The sequence below is a fragment of the Amblyraja radiata genome, chromosome 20 (assembly GCF_010909765.2).
Source record: "Amblyraja radiata isolate CabotCenter1 chromosome 20, sAmbRad1.1.pri, whole genome shotgun sequence".
Classification (NCBI taxonomy): domain Eukaryota; kingdom Metazoa; phylum Chordata; class Chondrichthyes; order Rajiformes; family Rajidae; genus Amblyraja; species Amblyraja radiata.
The window spans coordinates 14192991-14216645 of NC_045975.1; the positions used below are offsets into that span (position 1 = coordinate 14192991).

The window sequence follows — 23655 nt, forward strand, 5'->3', positions numbered from 1 at the left end:
CAAGCATTTATCATTCTTGAACAATGCAGGTAATGGTCTATGAGAAGGTTAATTCAGCACCAAGATCAGAACCTGCCACTATTTTGTAGGAAGGAACTGTAGATATTGGTTTGCATCGAAGATAGACACAAAATGCTGGAGTAACTCAGCAGGACAGGCAGTATCTCTGGAGAGAAGGAATGGGTGACGTTTCTCATCGAGACCCTCCTTTAGACTATATTTTCTGTTTTCTCAGCCAATGAAGATATATGATATTACCTCTGCCATCTTAGTGATAACAACTGCTAGGATCAAGTAAAAGTCAATTCATTATCCAATTTATTTTTGCTCATCAAGAAAGCTGACACCCAATAGAATAGATTCTCAGCTGAATTGGCTTCAAATTTCTCACTGCTTGTTTCAAATAATGTGTATCTCCAGTCCCTCGTTGAGAACCATTATTAAGATATTTTATCCTGCAAAATAAAATAAAAGACACCATACAAATTCAATTAATTGATGTTCATTGTTACTCACCCAAGTTCCATATTAAGGAGATGTATTATAGAAGCAATATATGGAACAGTGGTATAGAACAGTATGGCATGACTAATGGAGTTTTGAAACTAGTCCAGGCTAACAGGATGAATGCCTGCTGTGTTCAATAATTATGAAATCCAATTTCTATTATATATCAGCCAAGACTACAAAGCAGCCTAGAATTCACTCCTAATTGGCAGCAGATTACATTGCTCCGCATGGAGATACCTGGTTGGAAAAACAGAAACGTTACCATGGTGCATAAAGAAATACAATTTGAATTAATGCTTGTTGCAGAGAAAATCTATATTTGTCATCAAGGACCACATTAAAAAACCTTTCACGACCTATTTGATAGTAAATAATCACAACTAAAAAAAAAAATGCAGTTCCTTACTATTTACCAAATAAAGCTCTTTAGAAAATTTGCACAATTGCAAAGAAAAAAGGTGTTCAATAGCCTTCTTTCCTTCAGAACAGAATTGTATATATGTGCAGGAAGGAACTGCAGATGCTAGTTGAAACCGAATATAGATACAAAATGCTGGAGTAACTCAGTGGGACAGGCAGCATCAGGCAGCAGATTGTATATATGTCAGTTGCTGGTTAGAACGAATTGTTAAAATAAACACAAAATGCTGGAGTGATTCAGCATCTCTGTAGAAAAGGAATAGGTCAAGTCAATGAACAAAAACAATTAAATAAACAATTTGGTATGAAGACTTTCTTTAAACAAACAATGGTTGGAATATTTAGAAACAAAAACATTATCAGCAGTGGTGTAGTTAAGAGAAGGTTTGATATCTATCTGGGAAAAATTGGATTGCAAACAGTTTAGGTTGAGATGACAAGAATGTGAGAAGGTTTATCTGGAGAATAAACTAAGCCATATATCTTCACCAGACTATGTACTGCCTCATATCATCCGGATGTAGACACAAAATGCTGGAGTAACTCAGCGGGCCAGGCAGCATCTGCGTTAGATATAATTCAAGCAGAAGTTAGTTTATTGTCACGAGTACAGAGATACAATGTAAAGTTTTTTGTTGTGTGTTATCCAGTTAGTGGAAGGACAATACATGATTACAATCGAGCCGTCCACAGTACAGATAGGGGATAAAGGGAATAACGTAGATGTCCAGGAAAATCCGATTAAAGATGGTCTGAGGGTCTCGAATGAGGTAGATGGTAGCTCAGGACTGCTCCACAATTGTTGATAGGATGGTTCAGATGCCTGATAACAGCTGGGAAGAAACTGTTCCGGAATCTGGAGGTTGGCGCCAAATTTTCAAGTATACTTTGTCGAAAATAAATAGTATTACTTCAAATTGCCTTAAATTTTCAGCTGCCTATCTTAAGTATAGAGTGATGTTTGCAGGGATTTGATCCCTGGCTTTTCGGGATGATTAATGTGTAACTATATTCTACACAGCTAAGGTTTGAGTTCCTCCAGCATTCTGTTTATTGGCAAAATATGCTTCAGCTTTCCTTCCAGGATGTGAGTTTCCCATTTGGGCACAAAACACAATCTGGCACAGATTGTGGACTAAATTGGTCTAGTCCCAAGAACTTTTTTTTACCTCATTAGTTTTTCCTCAAACTCATAGTCAAACAGAAATTCTGCATAAATGGGCACAATCTGGCTGTAATTTTAGGATATGAATTTTATTTGTAATGAATAATTCTTGATATCTTTAACCAATAATCTTTTTCACTTTCACTAACACAGAATAAACTGATTTTAGATTAGATTAGATTAGATAGCCTTTATTGTCATTCAGACCGAAGTCTGAACGAAATTGCAGCAGTCAAACATACAATACAATACAATAAAAAACAACAATAAACACATATTAACATCCACCACAGTGAGTCCACCCAGCATCTCCTCACTGTGATGGAGACAAAAGTCTTAGGGCTGCAGTCTCTTCCCTCCTCTTCTCCCTCTGCGCTGAGGCGATACCCCACCGGGCGATGTTAAAAACTGTCCCGCGGCTCAATCACCGCGCCCCGGGGTGGTCGAAGCTGCCGCCCACCAGTCCTGCTGACGCAGCCGCTGGCCCGCGGCCGAACCCCGGACTCAGGCCACCACTGCCAGAACACCGTCCCAGCCACCGGAGCACCGTTCCAGCCCCGAGCCGGATCGCCCCCACGTGAGTACCGTTACCGTCTCAGCCCCGCGCCAGGCCGCCCCGACATGGGCGCCGTACCTCACTCGGGCTGTGCTGCCCCGACATGGGCGCCGCTCCTCCCTCAGGCTGGGCCGTACCCGACATGGGCGCCGTACCTCACTCGATCTTCATGATAACAACCATTTTAAATTAGTGTCCAACACGGCACATGTGAATGACTTGATTTTCAATGACCGTCAATGACTCCAAAAAACAACGTTCAATTATGACTTTGAAGGTGTCATGAGTAAAAATTATCATTTGATTTAGAAGCATGGTCAGTTTAGAGTATGTCTTCCAAGACACTGTTTTTTTTAAAGTTATGTTAAAGATCATGAAACTCAAGTATTTTCCATTAAAATTTGTCAATCTATTGTTTTGTTTCGGGGAATGAACAATGAAATCATTATGAAACTATGACCATGAAGTTTAATTAAAAACTGTTTTATTATGAGAACAATCAAAAAGCATTGAAATGGCCCACACAGTCTTCTGTGGCTGATCCTACAATAATGTCATGGCTCACATGATACTGGGTCCACTGATTTCCTGCCTATCACTCATAACCATTGACTCTCCTTCCCATGCAAAATTATGTTCATCTCAACGTTGTAAATTCCAAAAATGTAGAATTCTCTGAAAGAAGATATTCATCTAAATCCCTACATTAAACGGCCAAACCCTTATCCTGAAAATGTTTCTCCTCTCAAAGAGAAGAAGCATCCTCTTTGCCTCAATCTAATCAAACCCTTCAGAGTCTTTCATTCTTCAGAAAGATCAGGAGACAGTTATCGGTTTCTGCCTGACTGTCTTTTGTCCAATTAATTCTCTACTTTTAAATTTTCTATTAGGATTACACTAATCCTTCTAATTATTTGTGCTCTGCACACATAACTACTTTGTTTTGAATTTCCGAAATCTGTGTAATTGAAAATAGTAGTAGTTTCAATATTGATTGCTGAGATGTATAAGAAAGAACTGCAGATGCTGGTTTAAATCGGAGATAGACACAAAATGTTGGTGTAACTCAGCGGGTGAGGCAGCATCTCTGGAGAGAAGGAATGGGCGACGTTTCAGAGATGCTGCCTCACCCGCTGAGTTACTCCAGCATTTCGTGTCTACCTTTGATTGCTGAGATGGCAGCTAGTAATTCTACCATGCCAATTCAACCCTTCTAATGAATTTTTATTGGTTTGAACTCCCTGAAAATTGTAACATATGTAGCTAAGGTGGTAAAGGATTACTTGCCTTTACGAACTTAGGGTGTGGATAGGTATGTGCGAATGGGGCGTTGTAGTCATTACAGAAAATTGGTTAAGAGAGGGGCAGTTCAATGTTCAAGGTTACAGGTGCTTCTGGAGAGACAGAGGCAAAAGAGGAGGGGGTGTTGCGTTATTGATTAAGAAAGGTTTCACGGAGGTGGTGACATTATGGACAATACATCCAAAGAGGCTATATGGTTAAAAACTGAGGAACAAGAAAGGGATGATCACCTTGTTGGGAATGTACTGTTGCCCCTCAAATAGTCAATGGGAATTCGAAGAACAAATATGCCAGGAGTTTGCAGGCAGATGCAGGTCTGTTAATCCTGGCTAAATTGGAGCAACCATGGTATTAAAATTGAGTAAGGGCTTGTGTGCTGCTAGGCCATTTTGGTTATGTTAAATGTGCCTTTGCAGAACTGAGACAAGCTGCTGAATGGTACCTGTTTGTCTGTGGCCTAGTTAAGAGCTGCAGAAAAAGAATGGGACATCTGCAGAGGTCTTACAATAAGGTGTAAAATGCATGGAACTAATTGGGTCAATGCAAACCAAATATACATAGTGTAAATAATGTTGCAAATCCTTATTTGGATATTTGTTGATTGGTTGAAATGTTAAGCTTTGTCTGGGTTGTCTGAATCCCAAGGCACATGTTGCATTATTCATCTATGTTAGCTTCTTTCTAGAAGCTCCTTTTGAATACAATGTATTAGTTACTATGTTATTGTTAAACTGTTTACTTGGTGAGAATGATAAGCTGGTGTGAATTAGGTAGGGGAGGGATGGAAAGAATGGGAATGCAGAGGTTATGGTTAGAGAAATCAATGGGCTGTAAGCTGACAAAGTAAAATATGAGATGCTGTTCCTCCAATTTGCGTTTAGCCTCACTCTGACAATGGAGGAGGCCTAGGACAGAAAGGTCAGTGTGGGAATGGGAAGGGGAATTAAGGTGTTTAGCACCCAGGAGATCAGGTAGGTCGAGGCAGACTAATGTCAGGAAAGTTGATTGTTTTAAAAAGTGTGCTGGCAAGAGTCCAGGACATGCGTTCATTTTATCATGAATTGCAAGGCAGGTGAATGTAAGGATGCTTTGATAACAAGACAAATGTTACCTCCTCATTTGTTCCATATCTCTCTACAATATCTCTTGTTTCCCTTTCCCGTGACTTTCAATCTGAAGAAGAGTCTCGACCCAAAACATCACCCATTCCTTCTCCTCAGAGATGCTGCCTGTCACGCTGAGCTGCTCTAATATTTTCTGTCTATTTTTGGTAATTGGACACTGGTATATGGGCCTGCTCCTGGTTGTGTCACCATGGTTATCAGGGCCTCAGCTGATCAAAAGGACATGTTTGGCATTAGAACTATTGTAACTCGGTACACATGACAATAAACTAAACTAACTAACAAATCTAAAATGTTTGTCTTAAGATCAGAGCGATGAGAATACTCAATCATAGTCCATCTTCATTCCTAACAAGAAGCAATGTTGAAATTAAAAGAGTAGTTTGGTTCTAAAACTGTAATATTCATGCATAGCAATAAAAACTTCCATGTGTTGCACTTCTTCTGACCTTGGAAGGAGTTTTACAACCGATTAAGCATTTTTGAAGTGCAGTCATTGTTGAAAAGTAAGAGGCAGGTTGATTGAAATATAATGCTACAACAGTTTGTCATCCATCGGCTTGATGTCAAATTCACCTCCTCTAATCTCTCCTCCATCATTCAGTTCACACGTCTATATTCTTCCTTTCATGATATTTCTTGCTCCTCATCAGTGTGGGTATCGGTAACGCTTTCACCATGCAGAGCCCAACCAATATCTTCTGGTGTGTTTGCATCAGTTAGTGTGAGTAGTCCATTGAAAGACGCATAACGCTCCTTCAAGAAGCGTAAATTATGGCTATATTTTGGGTCCACAGCATTTCTGTGCTTAAAAAACAAAACGTATATGGCCATCCTGAGCAAATTGCTGTGAAACAAGCATTAATTTGATCAAAGTAGAATACTTGCCACGTGAACATTTACAACTAAAGGGCGGCTCGGTGGTGCAGCCAAAGACATACAGGCTTGTAGGTTAATTGGCTTCAGTGAAATTGTAAATTGTCCCTAGTGCGTGTAGGATAATGCTAGTGTGCGGGGATCGCTGGTCAGCGCGGACACGGTAGACCGAAGGGCCTGTTTCCACGCTGTATCTCTAAACTAAACATAAACGAAAACTTCATTGGAAACCTCACTACTCCCCAGCTCATGTATAGTCTTTCATTCTGTGAACTTCTTATAGCTCTTCTTGGTGCAGTCAAACCCTTCACTTATTTCATAATATTTGTTGAAAACAGGTTTCCACCACAAAGAATTGTATGCATTGAGTTGAGGTATAATTTTGTGGAGTATAAATGCACCACATTTCCTGCTCTCAAAAAATAAGTTGCTGAGTGAATTCTAAAGTAACAGACGATCTTGAAAGAAATGCAGTGGCAGTAGATAGGACTGTTCGGTATTTTGTAACTTTGTCGGTGCCAGACACTTGTGTACTGCCTAGGTTATATGCAATGCAAAGCATTTCACTCTACTTAGGTGCATGTGACAGCGAAGTATCATTAATCAATTAATTAATTAATTAATCAATTAATTAATTCATTCATCTATTCAAGCTTCCATGATCTCAGAGCATCCCAAACAGGTTAGTCACCTGTATATATAGCAGAGCTATGCAATTCAAATTGATCCTTAGTGTAGAGGCAAGGAACTGCAGATGCTGGTTTATACTAAAGGACACAAAGTGCTGGAGTAGCTCAGCAGGACAGGCAGTATCTCTGGAGAGAAGGAATGGGTGACGTTTCGGGTTGAGACCCTTCCCCAGACCTGAAGAAAGATCTCGACCCGAAACGTCACCCATTCCTTCTCTCCAGAGATGCTGCCTGTCCTGCTGAGTTACTCCAGCATTTTGTGTCTATCTTCGGTTTAAACCAGCATCTGCAGTTCCTTCCTACACAGGTGATGTTTCGAGTCAGGACCCAAAACGTCACGTATCCATGTTCTGCAGAGGTGCTGGTTCATCCGCTGAGTTACTCCAGCACTTTGTGTCAATTTGATCCTTGGGTTCTGCTTTCTCATCGTTACACATCACTGAGGCGGTTTACTTATGATTCCGCACTATAATTGCTAATGGCTAACAGGCTGGCTATTGTAAAAGCTGTGGTGCATCCGCTGCGGGTAGTTCAGTGATGGTGCTGAGGGCTTGCCATCATTCTCAATAATAACTCAGAATAAATAGGGATCCTGTCACGATGTGCACCTTCAATGATTGTATTGACCCATCTAAACAAGTGGGCTGAAAAGAGAAAAAGTATTTAAAGCTTAAGGTGAGGGGGGATAGATTTAATAGGAATCTGAGGGGTGACCTTTACACACAAAGGGTGGTGGGTGTATGAAACGAGCTGCAGGAGGAGGAATTTTGTCATGTCAATATGAAACAAAATGTGCTCGTTTGGCCATCCACCATTCTGAGGAGCAGAAGCTTTCACTGTTGTCCTGATCAATATTGTTATGACTGCTCAATTAGTTCATTGTTGCCTGTGGGGTTTTAGCGTGTATGGAATTAAATGATATATTGCCTACAATCAATTTGCCAGTACATTTCAAAGTGAATGGGTTACTTTGAGATGCATGTGAGATTTATTCAAGCACATCAGTATTCCGGGTATGGTGCTGCTAAAGAGGAAACAAAACGGAAGTAAAAAAGTCAGCAGTGTGATCATTATTGGTGCAGGGACACTGGGAAAGGCACAGCTATTGTAGTGCTGCTGAATGTGAGGAGAAAATGCTTTGGGCAACAAATATTGACAGGGGGGGAAAGACACAAAATGCTGCAGGAACTCAATGGGTCAGGCAGCATCCCTGGAGAACATGGATAGGCGACGTTTTGGGTCTAAGTTTAGTTTAGTTTAATTTAGAGATACAGCATGGAAACAGGCCCTTTGGCCCAGTGATTCCTGCACATTAACACTATCCTATACACACACTGACAATTTACACTTATACCAAGCCAATTAACCTACAAACCAGTACGTCTTTGGAGAGTGGGAGGACACCGAAGATCTCAGAGAAAACCCACGCGGTCACGGGGTGAACGTACCAACACTGTGCAGCCAGCACCCGTAGTCAGGATTGAACCCAGGTTTCCGCGCTGCAAGCACTGTAAGGCAACAACCCTACCTCTGCGCCACCGTGCCACACTAGGGTCAGAGGTCTTTTTCAGACTGCTTGCGGGGGAGCAGGAAAGAAGGGTGGACAAGAAGAGGGGCAGGACAGAGCATTAGTAATAGGTGAACACGGGTGAGGGGGGTTTTGGACAGGCAGATTGTTGGACAAAGGCCAGAGATCGGGGAGCCTACATCACCGCCCCGCGCGGCTTGGAATGGCCGCGGGAGTTTGCGAGCGCACTCCGGGGGCTCTAACACCAAGACCCGGTGCGCGACCTTGCATCACCCGGTGTGGCTTTAATGGCCACGGGACAATTCGCCATCGCCCGCCGGGGGCTTTGACTTTGACTCTGACATCGGGGGGGAGAGTGCAGTGGAGAGATACGTTTTTTTGGCCTTCCATCACAGCGATGTGATGGATGTTTATGTAAATTATGTTGTGTCTTGGGTCTATTTGTTTGTAATGTATGGCTGCAGAAACGGCATTTCGTTTGGACCTCAAGGGGTCCAAATGACAATAAATTGAAATTGAATTGAATTGAATTGAATTGAAAGAGATGAAAAGACAGATGTGAGCCCAAAAGGATAAGGAGTTACGAATTATTAAGCTTGGGGATAGAAAAATTGTGAATTGTGTGGCCATTGAAAATGATGCCGGTGGGGAGTGAGGGGAGAAACCAGTGCAAGGTCCGCCACGTTTCAGGGGAGAGGAGTGGGGGAGGAAGAAAGGTGAGCGGGGGGTTCTTGGGGGAAGAAAGGGGAAGGTAAGGGGCTGTTGGGGATTAGTTACTAAAGTTAGAGAATTCAATGTTCATACCGTTGGGTTGTGAGCTACCCAAGAGAAACTGTTGACGAGGGGAGAGTTGTTACATGTCATTGCTTTGGTCCTTGTCCCCACAATTATTATTTTACTTGGTTTTTTTTCACTCGTTACAATTATGGCATCATTGTAAACTCTGTGTCAAACTGCATAGTGGCGCAGCTGATAGAGCTGATGCCTCATTGCCTCAGAGACCCGGATACAATCCTGTCCGCAGGTGCTTCTATGTGGAGTTTGAACGTCCTCTCTGTGATGGGTTTCCTCCGGGTGCTCCGGTTTTCGCCCACATCCCAAAGACATGTGAGTGTGTAGACTAATCGATCTCTGTAAATTATCCGTGGTGTGTAGGGAGTGGACGTGAAAGTGGGATAACATCAACTTCGTGTGAATGGGTGATCAATGGTTGGTGTGGACTCGGTGGGATCACCCTTCATGCTGTATCCCTAAACTAAACTAAATGTCATCAACTTCAAGACAATTATAAAATACAACAATAGCTAGAGACAGATATCTGTTTAAAATACAGAGAATGTGTAAAATATTGTGCACATTTTTAAAGATCTAATGAAGAACAAATTAATCAGGCTATTTCCACACATCACACTACTTTGTTATCCCTCTACACAGCCCATTATGACATTCCAACAATAGTTGAAAATCAAAATAATAACTGCAGATGTTGGAAATCTGGAATAAAACCAGAAAATGTTGAAAAAGACTCAGCTTGTCTGTGAAAAAAGTGAAACTATCTGTATCACCTTTTCAACCAGTATAGACATGATAAGTTGAATGGCATCTTTCTGCATTGTGAAAAGATTTCTATAAGAAGAACAAACAATGTGCTTTTTATTGTCAGATAACGTGATAAATCAGTCAGGACTACTGATTCATTACTTACACCATTTGATGGAAACAATCTGATTGATGATCAGAAGGAAATATTATGAGGACCTGCGAAAAAGCAATCAACAAACCACCAGTCTGATGAAGGGTCTCGACCCGTCACCCGTTCCTTCTCGCCAGATACTATAGCTTTTAGTGTCTATCTTCGGATTAAACCAGCACCCGTAGTTCCTTCCGACACAAAACACCATTTATCGTCGATTCAGAAACACAGAACTGTTCCTGACCAAACATTGAGAAGAAAACTTCAGGAGGCCCCAAAGGAGACATAAAAGAATGCACAGGCAGGTACAGGATACTGAGTTGGATGATCAGCTATAATCATATTGAATGGCGGTGCAGGCTCGAAGGGCCGCATGGCCTACTCCTGCACCTATGTTCTATGTTTCTATGCTGGAGACCCGAGTAAAAGTCTTCGGCAGATCAGGCAGCATCTGCAAAGGGAAATAGACGGCCGACGATTTGGGTGGAGACCTTCAATCTGAACTAAAAGAGTGGTGGGAAGACTGACTACCTCTGAAACATTGACTGTAGATTTCCCTCCTCAGATGCTGTCTGACCCAGAGTTTCTCCAGCAGTTTATTTTTTACAGAAGCCCCAAGGCATGCTGCATTTCCATTTCTAGAAAACAGCTGTCAAAGTCCTACATGGAAAGTCATTAATCAAATCTTAACCTATTCGATTTTGGGAGAAGAATAGTAAAAAAAAAATTACTTGATTCTTATCCAAACCCTCGTAATGGATAAAATGTTTGTAAATGTTGAATGAGATGGCCTTGCTCTTCATTATATAAATGGCTTGCATCAGAAACATAGAGCAAAATTGCCAATTTGCTGATCATTTAAAATTGTTGAATTGAATTGAATTGAATACATTTTATTAGCCAAGTATGTATACATACAATGAATTTGCCTTGGTGCTTTGCTCGCAAGCAACAATATGACATACAGTAAACAATTAAGAATAATACATTATAATTTAAACATGTGAAGAATGAAATGAAATACCAGAGCAGTGAGGGTAGTGGAGTCTAAGGAAACTCTTCGAATTTACAGAATGAAATGAGCGAGCTGGTCAAACAATAACATTTAATTCAGATACTTAATGAACAGCAGTGCAAATAATAACTGAGATGAAGCTGAAATGGGTTGCCTCTCATTTCTCTGTCATTAAGAAACCAATGAGTTTCCATCTGGTCATTGTGAAAGCTCAAAGTTGCAATCTTCGTGTCCTCCTGATGTTCGAAAATGACTCATTGGCAAGGATTCACTTTTGCAGACCAGCCACACTTGCCATGGCAGAAACAGAACAGACAACTGGGGACGTTAGTAAGATATACAACTAGGGTGACTAGAATAACATTCATGTCATTACATTGTTGCTTAGTCTGAATGGACTTCGCTAACCAAGCGAAATAGTCTTCAGTAATAAACTATTTCATTTCCAATGACTGAACCACTTAATAACAATTTCAAAAATACATTAATTCCATCATATTCATACGATTCAGCTCTTTGCAACACTGCAATCTTTTTCTGAAATATGCGTTCAATGTTGAGTCATGCATGGATTTACAAGAAGAGAATATAAAACATTTCTTGGATCGGAGCGTCCAGGAATTTATTGTTTGTGTTAACGTCAAATTTGCAACAATTTAAAATGTAACTGAATACTCTGGGTGTCCTTCATCACAATGTCAACAATGAACGCCAAAAGTCAGCTTTTGTGTGGCACATTTTATGCTCGTACATCTCAAGCAATATTACTTCATGGGCCTTGAGGAAGTGAGTGCTGAGGTACAGACAGGAGACTTTAATGAGAGTGGGCGAGAGAATTAGTTATCAACAAGTTATCAACAACAGCCAAAGATTAAAGGCCTTCAATAAATGAGTGGACTGTGTGGTGAATTAGGTTGTGGTTTATTATTCTCGTGGATACAGAGGTACAGTGAAAAGATTTTGTTTGCATGCTATCCAATCGTATCAAATCAGATACTACTATACATGAACACTATCAAGCCACACTCAAGTACAAAATGTAGAGCAAAGAGAAATATACCAAGAGTACAGAATATAAAGTTCCAGCATTGTAGCTTGACAGTTCCAGAGAAAAAGTCCAACGTCTACAATGAGGTTGGAGAATCTTTGATCAGGACTGTAGCCTAACTTATGGAAGGACCTTTCCAAGTTGGAAAGGGTGCAGAGGAGATTTGCGAGTATCTGCCAGGACTTGAGGGTCTGAGCTACAGGGAGAGGTTGAGCAGGCTACAACTCTATTCCTTGGAGCACATGAGGATGAGGGATGATCTCAGATGTGTACAAAATCATGAGAGGAATCGATCGGGTAAAAGCACAGAGTCCCTTCGAAGCACTGCAGAGGGTGGTGAAAACTGCCCAACGCATCACCGGCTCCCCACTCCCCTCCATTGAGTGTCCAGAGCAAGCGATGTCTGCGAAGGGTGCTCCGCATCGCCAAGGACTGCTCTCACCCCAGCCACAGACTGTTTACCCTCCTCCCATCCGGGAGGCGCTACAGGACTCTCCGTTGCCGGACCAGCAGGTTCAGGAACAGCTTCTTCCCTGCGGCTGTTACACAACTTAACTCTGCACCTTGGTGATTGCTAGTCACCACCCCTGGACACTCCTTCCCCCAGAAAAATTGCACTACTGCTACTGTATGTACATATATATATTTTACTGTTCCATTATTCTATGTTCGCTCTTCTGGGTGAGATGCTAACTGCATTTCGTTGTCTCTGTACTGTACACTGCACAATGACAATAAAGATTGAATCTGAATCTGAATCTGAATCTGAACCGAGAACCGAGAACCAGAGGACGTATGTTTAAATTGAAGGGGGATAGATTTAATAGGTACCTGAGGGGTAGCCTTTTTACATAAAGGGCAGCGAATGTATGGAACAAGCTGCCAGAGGAGGTAGTTGAGGTAGGTACTATCGCAACATTTAAGAAACATCTAGTTGGGTATATGGATAGGATAGCTTTAGAGCTCGGAAGGCCCCGACCACAGGTGAACATCTGGGAAGATCGGAGGGGAGGCTGGCTGGACTATGGTGCCTTCCTCACCTTGGTGCCATTGTGTTATGTTGTGTCGTGGACTTTGTGTTTGTGCTTTTTTTAATTTATTTTTTTTTAAATTCTATTTTATTTTTAATATGTTTTATTATTTATTTATTATTTATTTATTTTTATGATACTGACTGTAAAGGGAAATTCATTTCGTTGTCTCTAATTGAGACAATGACAATAAATTTGAATACAAAAATTTGAATACAAAGATAGAGGGATATGGGCCAAGCGCCAAGGGCCAAGTATACATGGGACATGTTGGTCGGTGTAGGCAAGTTGGGCCGAAGGGCCTTCTTTCACACTGTATGACTATGACTATGATTATGACCATTCAGAATCCAGTTTGTTTGCAATACTTTGGATAATTGGCAGCAGTATGCTAGAGAGGGAGATTTGATACCGTGTTGTTTTAATCTCACTTGCAGTCTGACATATTTCACTTGTTTCATAGGAAGATGGCTATTCCTGGTCATGCCTAGGAGTTGTTGAATGGAATCGGCCACTCCATGAGGTAGGGTGGATGCACTGGTGGAGGTCTGGGAGTTGTGTTGCGGCATTGGGCGCCCTGGGAGTTTGGCTATGGGCCATGTGGGGATACGGTGTTGTGTGCTCCGGGAGGTCCAGGCGGTCAGATCAGCTCGGTTGTCCCTCATCATCATGGCCTGCACTAGGTCAGAAATAAACAGTTCCAGCACCGTACTCTGACCCGGGGTCTGGGTAGTGTTGGCATCATTGGGGCTGGACACATGGGTTAAATACACTGTAGGTTTTTGCATCTTTCCTCTCATTTTGTCTCCTTTCCACCTCTAACCCTTGTCCATCCATCTGCCAATTAAATCCGCCCAAACCTGTATCCACCTATCACTTGCCAGGTTTTGTTCCACCCCCACCTCTCATTTCTAGTTTCTCCACCCACCCCACTACAATCAGCCTGAAGAATCCTGACCTGAAAAGTTGTCTGTCCATTTCTCTTCACTGATGCTGCCTGACCCATTGATTTCCTTCAGCACTTTGATTTGTGCTGAAGATTTTCAGCATCTGCCGTTCCTGATTGGCAGTCACCGAGGTACATTGTTGAGTAGAGTGACAGCCGCAGGGAAGAAGCTGTTCCTGGACCTGCTGGTCCGGCAATGGAGAGACCTGTAGCGCCTCCCGGATGGTAGGAGGGTAAACAGTCCATGGTTGGGGTGAGAGCAGTCCTTGGCGATGCTGAGCGCCCTCCGCAGACAACGCTTACTTTGGACAGACACAATGGAGGGGAGCGAGGAACCGGTGATGCGTTGGGCAATTTTCACCACCCTCTGCAGTGCTTTCCGGTCGGAGACAGAGCAGTTGCCATACCATACTGTGATACAGTTGGTAAGGATGCTCTCGATGGTGCAGCGGTAGAAGTTCACCAGGATCTGAGGAGACAGATGGACCGTCTCCTCAGGAAGAAGAGACGCTGATGAGCCATCTTGATCAGAGTTGAGGTATTGTGGGTCTAAGAGAGGTCATCGGAGATGTTGACCCCCAGGAACCTGAAGCTGGAAACACGTTCCACCTCCGTCCCGTTGATGTGGATGGGGGTGTGCGTGCCGCCCCTAGACTTCCTGAAGTCTACAATGAGCTCTTTGGTCTTCTTGGAGTTAAGGGCCAGGTTGTTGTCAGCGCACCATGCTACTAGGCACTGGACCTCCTCCCTATAGGCCGACTCATCATTGTTGCTGATGAGGCCAATCACCGTTGTATCATCTGCATACTCCAAAGACGTACAGGTTTGTAGGTTAATTGGCTTTGGTAAAATTGTAAATTGTCCCTAGTATGGGTAGGGTAGTGTTAATATGTGGGGATCGCTGGTCGGCGCGGACTTGGTGGGCCAAAGAGCCTGTTTCTGTGCTTTTATCTTTAAACTAAAAAAAATGAAACATGGGGGGGTGGAGGGACTTATTCATAAATTAAAGGTAATTAAAGAGAGAACATAGTGAAAAAGAAAACCATGGCGTAGGGCTTCAGCATTGTGTGTAAGTAATCAACTGAACAGGCCTTGGGGTTAGTGGCACTCTCTTCTGATGTGGATAGCTGAATAAATTAAGTATGTATGTATTCATCAGTAAGAATAATAATAATAATAATAATAATAATAATAATAATAATAATAATAATAATAATAATAATAATAATAATAATAATAATAATAATAATAATATCTTTTATTGTCATTGCACATCAGTGCAACGAGATTTGGTATGCAGCTTCCAACCGATGTCAAAAAATAAAAAATAAATAAACTGTGTGACGTGACCATCTGAGAGAGACAGTCCAGGTGGGATGGGAGGCACTCAGCAGGGCCGGTTCAGAGCCATTATAGCTCTGGGAATGAAGCTGTTCCTGAGTCTGGAGGTTCGGGCATAGAAGGCCTTGTAACGTCTGCTGGAAGGAAGTAGTTTGAACAGTCCGTTACAAGGGTGTGAGGAGTCTTTATGGATGCTGACGGCCTTCCTGAGGCACCGTGTGTGGTAGATGCCCTCCAAGGCTGGTAGCTGTGTCCCAATAATCCTCTGCGCTCTGTGGACGACGCGCTGAAGAGCTCTCCTCTCCGCCTCCGTGCAGCTGAGATACCAAACAGAGATGCCATACATTAATATGCTCTCTGTGGTGCAGCGGTAGAACGTTGTCAGCAGCTGTTGGGGCAGTCCAGTCTTTTTTTAATGTCCTCAGGAAGAACAGTCGTTGCTGTGCCTTCTTGACCAGCGCAGCAGGGTTGGTGGACCATGTGAGGTCCTCTGAAATGTGAGTGCCCAGAAACTTAAAGCTGGACACTCTCTCCACACTTTCCCCGTAGATGGAGATTGGGGCGTATTCTCCATTATGGGACCTCCTGAAGTCAATAATCAGCTCCTTGGTCTTGGAGGTGTTTAGTGACAAGTTGTTACGTGTGCACCAGTCCGCCAGGTTCTGCACCTCCGCTCTGTAATTTGTTTCATCATCGTCGGTGATCAGCCCAATCACTGTTGTGTCGTCTGCAAACCTCACGATGGTGTTGGTGTCGAATGCAAGAACACAGTCGTGAGTGAAGAGGGAGTAGAGCATGGGGCTTAGTACACAGCCCTGTGGTGTGCTGGTGCTCAGGGTGATAGTGGAGGACAGCACGCAATACAGTTTTAAACAGTGTTAGGCCTTGAGTTTTGTGATCGTCATTTGACAATACATTTGGTACGTTATGCTGCCATCAAGGATAAAATAGGAACAAGTTTACAAAATGATGCATGGATTATGTATTAGCTACAGGGAGAGGTTGTACTGACTTGGATTGCATTCAAGAGACAAGAATCGAGAGTCAAATAAAACCAGCAAAAATACAGACTATAATACCATCTCCATTTTACTTGTCTGTAGAAACCAAAAATATATTGCTTGAGTCATGAACAAATACATTTATATAAACTTCCAGTAAGAGGATATCCTGTACCTGACAGTAATCAATTGTTTTTCTTTCTCTGCTGGTGACTGCACGATTAATTAAGTCTGTTCTTGTTATCAACGGGCTCCCATTCTCCCAGATCACAACAGATAAATTACCTTACTGCTCACGTGTTAGTGGTGGTTGAAATCGCTCCAGAGCTTGACAGCAGATGGGAAAGAAATGGAGCACCATGGTGTTAATGGACAAACAAGTACCTTAGATCTTGACCTCAAATAAGCCAAACCTCAGAAGAATAGAAAGGAACAGAGCATAATGTATCGTGTGCAGCTGTCATAAATATAAACAGGTAGACTGGCCATAAATTATTTATATTGTACTTTTACACTGAAGAATGTGAGTGTTCATGATACATTAAAAACAAAGGAAAACACATACGACAGATGTGCTGCCCAGAGTAATAAGGGGAGAACGAACTACTAAGGTGCTGTCAACAGGTCTATGTTATATATATTCGTCAAAAGCTTATTTAAAAAAAGTCTTAGCATTATCATTTCTAAACGGGAGCACTGAGTATCCGTACAGAAATTGTTTGGTCTCTGATCCTCATTCTTTTCCATTTCCATTAAGTCTTTTCCTTCTCTTTTCCTTCAGTTTTCCAACTGAATGTGTTCCCCTGATATGCGACGTACGCTGACAGGATATGTCTTTGCACATGGCTGTAATCTCCAGGGCTCTCATGCAGAACTTATCCCTGTTTTGACTCGTGGTCTGAGCAGGGAAACCCCACTTCGTGTCCCACCTGTCGAAGCCAGTGAAGAATTTCAGAAAGAAAGATCTATTTTTGATGGTCATGAGCCTGCAACTTTCACCCACCAGATCATGAGGAGTTCAGCACATGCGTGGGCTTCACTTGCGTAGCACTATTTATTTTCTGAGGCAGAAACAGGAATGAATGAGTGAATGAATGATATTTTATTCTCACATGTGACATGTCACAGTGAAACTTTTGTTGTGCATACCAAGTTCAAGTTCAAGTTCAAGTGAGTTTATTGTCATGTGTCCCTGATAGGACAATTAAATTCTTGCTTTGCTTCAGCACACAGAACATAGTAAGCATTTACTACAAAACAGATCAGTGTGTCCATATACCATTATATAAATATACACACACATGAATAAATAGCATAAATAGAATACCATGACCAAAGTATGCAAAGAGTCGCCACGTAAAGGGTGTCGACAAAGAAACAAAGTGTTCAATATAGTCCCAATGGTCCCTCTTTTCGATGGGTCTCTCGAACAAGTCGGTTTATTTTTAGGCCTTAACAGTGCGCGCTGAAAAACATTCTGAGAGAACCCAAAGTGTTTCAAAGATTCACAGTACCTACAACATTTTTATATTCTCATGACACAACGGTTACTTGTGAATTCTACATTTTTGAAATGTCATCATTGTTTCTGTAATCTTACATCTTTGTCTTTCCTCAGAGTTATCTTTAACTTTATGCTCCCTGTTATTTAGTATATCACTCTTCCCATTTATATAATAAATAGGTACCATAAATTTCAGTAATCCTGATTAGTTTTATCACCCTCAGCTTTCTACAACCCCCAAAGTTATTTTTTACTAAACTAGCTGTGCAGTGAAACCTAAACATCACAATACATCTATTCAATGCCTCACTAACATTCATAGTTTCCCCATGTTGGTCATTTTCCCCATCATGCCTCCCCGGTATGTAAGCTCTTGAGTTAAACAAATTATAAACTACTCATCTTCCTTATAATTAAAACAATTTCCAACAATGGTAGTTCAGCATGGAAACTGGCTCATCAGCCCAATGAGTCCACGCTGACCATTGATCACCTGTTCACTCTAGTTATTGGTCCTGATCCATGGCTCAAAATTTATATCGAGCCGGATTACTAATATAGTTGTGAAGCAGCTCAAGTGACACACAATTGCAGAGCTTAAAAAAAATGATGGGAACTATTGCTACAGATATTCAGGAGTGTAAACAATAACTTGTCACTCTAGGCATTTGTCATGAATTAAACAAACACACTACTTTCACTGCAACCCAATGTCATGAATATTGAATTATTTAGTTTTGGGTAACCCCATCTCTCCTTCTCATCTACCCAGCTCCATAATGTGCAAACCTTTCTTTCCACTCCCCCGACCTCAGACCCTTTCCCCTCATTCATTTTCCCCACCTAACATATCTTAAGAAAGTTGTCAACCTGAAACGTTGTCTGTCCATGTCCTTCTACAGATGTTGCCTGACTCGCTGAGTTAGTCATAGAGTCATGCAGCGTGGAAACAGGCCCTTCAGCCCAACTTGCCCATGCCAAGGAATAGGTGAGGTTTCGGGTCAAGACCCTTCATCAATCTGAAGGGTCTCGACCCGAAACATCACCTATTCCTTCGCTCCATAGATGCTGCCTCACCCGCTAAGTTTCTCCAGCATTTTTGTCTATCTTCAATTTTTCCAGCATCTGCAGTTCTTTCTCAAACAAAGGATACCCCTTGAATGTATAGACCAGAAGCATGTACTGAAGACCACAATCTTAAACACAATCTCAAATAACGCACTAAAGGGAACCCTTGATTATATGCCCCCCCCCCCCCCCCCAACTGAATGTTCAAAGTCTGTCCAACCTTCTATTAGGAAGTAATAAAAATATTAACACTTGTAAATGCCCTTCTAGCCAATTGCTTGGGATGTGTGAGGTGTGTGTGCTAACATTTGCATGCAGTTGGCATTCCCTGTGGTGAATTGGAAAGACAAGTGCTGTCCCACTTTTACAGGAGGAGACATCCTTCTCTCGATGTTGTTTGTAGATCATCCCCAGAGCCGAAGGTGCAAAGTTCTGCAAACTTAACTTGTGGGAGCAGACTCATAAAGTCACACTTCATGGACCTTTGGGCCTACTTTCCTTTGCCAAGCAAGATGCCCCATCTACACTTGTCCCACCTGGCTACGTTTGGCGGACACGCGCACACACACACACACACATGCGCGCACGCACACACGCCCGCACAAACACACACGCACACACACACACACATGCGCGCACGCACGCACGCCCGCACAAACACACACGCACACACATGCGCGCACGCACGCACGCCCGCACTCCCGCACAAACACACACGCACACACATAGGGCAATACCAATTTCTATTTCTTGTGTGTGTGTGTACCCTTATTGAACATAAAGATACTAAAAGTTACATATTATCCTGAAAAAACTACTATTGCATGAAGTATAATGTAATTGGAAAGGCAATAAAATAATCTGCAATTTAAATTGGCAATGAGACTTGGATTTTAGATTTACATTCACACTTGGATGTTTTTGAACTGTCTACTTAGAAAGGTCAAGTTCAAGAATGCCATTGCATCCATTTACTGCAGACAAGGTGATGAGTAAATCCTCATTTAAATCCAATTTAAATAAATATTCAGTGTTAATGAGGCTCTTTATAATCAGATGCAAGGCAGAATTCCATGGATCCATGACAAGTGAATCACTATAGGATATACCTGTATAATTTCTTGCAATATGTTGCCTGTGGTGCCATGTCAATTTGTTTTGTAACATTTCAATAAGATAATGAGAGAGATTTAGTTTAGTTTAGGTTAGAGATACAACATAGAAACGGGCCCTTCGGCCCACGCAGACCGCGCCGACCAGCGATCAGGCTTCACTAGTTCTTTCTTACACACTAGGGACAATTTGCTGAAGCTAATTAACCTACAAATCTGCACGTCTTTGGAGTGAACGGGAGCACCCGGAAAAAACCCACGCTGTCACAGGGAGAACGTACAAACTCCATACAGATAGCACCTACAGTCTGTATCAAACCTGGGTCTCGGGTGCTGTAAGGCAGCAACTCTACTGCTGCGCCGAAGATGGACACAAAATGCTGGAGTAACTCAGCGAGACAGGCAGCGTCCCTGGAGAGAAGGAATGGATGACGTTTCGGGTCGAGACCCTTCGAAGACTCAGACTTCAGACTCTACTGCTGAATCACTTGTTGCTCTACCAACATTACGGGACCTGGTCTCTGGGATGAGAGAGCTATGAGGAGAGATTGTATAAAATGAACATCCTCGCTGGAGTTGAGAAGAATGAGAAATTATCCCATTGAAACATATGAGAAAATAATAACAATGATCAGGATAGACGATAAGGTTGTTTCTTCAGGCTGGAGGGCTAAGAATTAAGTGAATAGTCTCAGGATGAAACAGAGGTATTTCATCAGTCAGTAGGATATAATTTTTTGGAAAACAAATGCTCTAATCTTGAGAGCAGTGGATGCTCAACTGCGCAGTACATTCAAGAGTCAGGGAATAGATTTTCAGACAAATAATAGTTTAATAGCAAAGGAATAGGAACGTTAGATGAGAACGTAGACAAGATAAAAGACCATGCTCTTATTGAATGACAAAGCTGGGTCCAGGAGCCATTGTTCCTGCTTCTATTAATGTTCTTATAGGTGATGATCTTGCTCAAAGTATTTTCTGTCATGCATTTCTCATACCTAACCACAGTGAAGTGAAAGTGAGCATTAAGATCCATGTCTATTATCAGTTGGATCAATAAATATGATGAAACACAGTAAGATGTCAGAATGCATCATCATCATCAGGCTTCACTTGTAGGTTTCTCCGTTATCCACCCCTCATCCTCCCCCCCCCCCCACCTTCCCTATACCCCACCTGGACTCGCACCTATTTTGCTTCTCCCCCTCTTCTTACATGAATTCCTCTGGCTTCACAGTGACATGGCGATAGAGCTGCTGCCTTACATCACCAGAGACATGGGTTCGATCCTGACTAAGGGTGCTGTCTGTACACAGTCGGTACGCTCTCCCTGTGACTGCATGTGCTTTCTCCAGGTGCTCCAGTTTTCTCCCACACTCCAAAGATTGTAAAATTGTAAATTGTCCCTAGTGTGTACGATAGTGTTAGTGTACAGGGCGATCGCCGGTTGGCGCAAACTCAGTATCTCTAAAGTCTAAAGCAACACTTCAATTCTTCTGTTTCACAAGTCCTGCTTTAATTTCTGGACTATGTTCCAACCATCTGCCTATCAAAATACCCCCTGAACTGTGTCCACTGATTATCTGCCATGCCGTCCTGCTTCTCCTGTCTTCCAGCTTTCTCCCCGCCCTCCCTCTCCCAACCTACAATCAGTCTGAAACAGGGTCCTGAAACATCACCTGCCCGTGCTCTTCAGAGATGCTGCCTGACCTGCTGAGTTATTCCTTTGTGTCCTTCACCTGTAGGTGTCACTGTTGCTGCATGGAATAGAAAACTGTTCAACCTGTCAAAACTATCGTCGCCTATGAGTGATACATAGAATGGAAGTAATATAGAAAACATACGATGTGATCACAGTGCTGAGCAAGGAAGGTTTTCCGAAATTTTGCAAAAGAGAAACAGCTTCAGATTGTTAACACAATATGGCTGCTGGATATTTATTGGTTGTTTGTACATCATTATAAAGGCTCTAATTGATTGATTGAAAGATACAGCATGGGAATAGCTATTCAACCCACCATGCATTACTCTATCAGACTTTTTTTTAATGTTATCCCACTTTTGCATCCACTCCTACACACTAGGGGGAAATTACAGAGGCCAATTAATCAACAAACCCACACGTCTTTGGTACGTGGGAGCATCCAGAAAAATCCTTGCGGTCACAGCGAGAATGTGTGAACTCCATACAGACAGCATCTGAGGTCAGGATTGAACACGGGTCTCTAACGCTGTGAGGTAGCAGCTCTACCAGTTATGCCACTGTGCCACCCATTCTGCGTTTTAAGCAATCTCTCATAACATACATGATACATAGCTTGCTATTGAGTCCAAATGAATCATAGAATAATGTAAACAAATAAGAACATTTTAACAGAAAGACTATTTTGGGTTAATGCACCATAGATGCATAGATACATTGACAATAGATACGGGAGTAGGCCATTTGGCCCTTCGAGCCAGCACTGCCATTCAATGTGATCATGACTGATCATCCACAATCAGTACCACGTTCCAGTCTTCTCCCCATATCCCTTGATTCCGCTAGCCCTAAGAACTCTATCTAACTCTCTTTTGAATGCATCCAGTGAATTGGCCTCCACTGCCTTCTGAAGCAGAGAATGCTACAAATTCACAACTCTGTGTGAAAAAGATTTTCCTCATCTCAGTTCTAAATGGCCTATCCATTATTCTTAAACTGTGGCCTCTTTGTTCTGGACTCTCCCGAAATCAGGGACATGTTTCCTGCATCTAGCGTGTCCAATCCATTAATAATTTTATATGTTTCTATAAGATCCCCTCTCATCCTAAATTCTAGTGAATACAAGCTCCATTCTTTCATCTTTGATAGTCCTGCCATCCCAGGAATTAACCTGGTGAACCTACGCTGCATTCCATCAATAGAAAGAATGTCCTTCCTCAAATTAGGAGACCAAATCTGCACACAATACTCCAGGTGTGGTCTCACCAGGGCCCTGCACAACTGCAGAAGGACCTCTTTGCTCCTATACTCAACTCCTCTCGTTATGAAAACTAACATGCCATTAGCTTTCTTCAATGTCTGCTGTACCTGCATGCTTACTTTCAGTGACTGATGAAAGAGGACACCCAGGTCTCGTTGTACTTCCCCTTTTCCTAATCTGACACCATTTAGATAATAATCTGCCTTCTTGTTCTTGGCACCAAAGTGGATAACTTCACATTTGTCCACATTATATTGCAGCTGCCATGCATCTGCTCACTCACCCAACCTGTCCAAGCCAACCTGCACCAAATCACTAACAAAAGTAAATATAAATTTAAAATCAGCCATGCACATTAATTAGAATTAGAATTAGAATTAGATTCCTTTATTGTCATTCAGACCTTTCGGTCTGAAAGAAATTATGTTGCCTGCAGTCATACACAGAACCAATAAAAACAAAACATACAATAAACACAAATTAAACATCCACCACAGTGAGTTCACCAAGCACATCCTCACTGTGATGGAGGCAAAGTCTTAGTCTCCATCTCTTCCCTCCTTGTTCTCCCTCTGCGCTGAGACGATCGATCCAGGCCGAAGATGCCGCCCTCCAGTCCAGCGGACCTCCGTGGTGATGTTGCCGCCGCCGAAAGCCGGAACGCCGTCTCCGCTCCGAGACGGCCCGCCACAGCATCAGCTCCGGGCCGCCGCCCCAGCTCCAGGCCGCCGCACCAGCCCCGGGTCCCGAAGTCTCCGCTCCG

The 23655-nt window shown here is 42.4% G+C and overlaps 1 long non-coding RNA gene across 1 annotated transcript; it reads right to left on the reverse strand.

Annotated features, from left to right (window-relative positions):
• Positions 1 to 124: 124 nt before the first annotated feature.
• LOC116984446 lies at positions 125 to 20402 on the reverse strand. Its single transcript, XR_004415024.1, has 3 exons — positions 20389 to 20402; positions 14086 to 14088; positions 125 to 214 (listed from the first exon to the last, which is right to left on the reverse strand). It is a non-coding gene; the product is annotated as an uncharacterized LOC116984446 (long non-coding RNA).
• Between the last annotated feature and the right edge of the window lie 3253 nt (positions 20403 to 23655).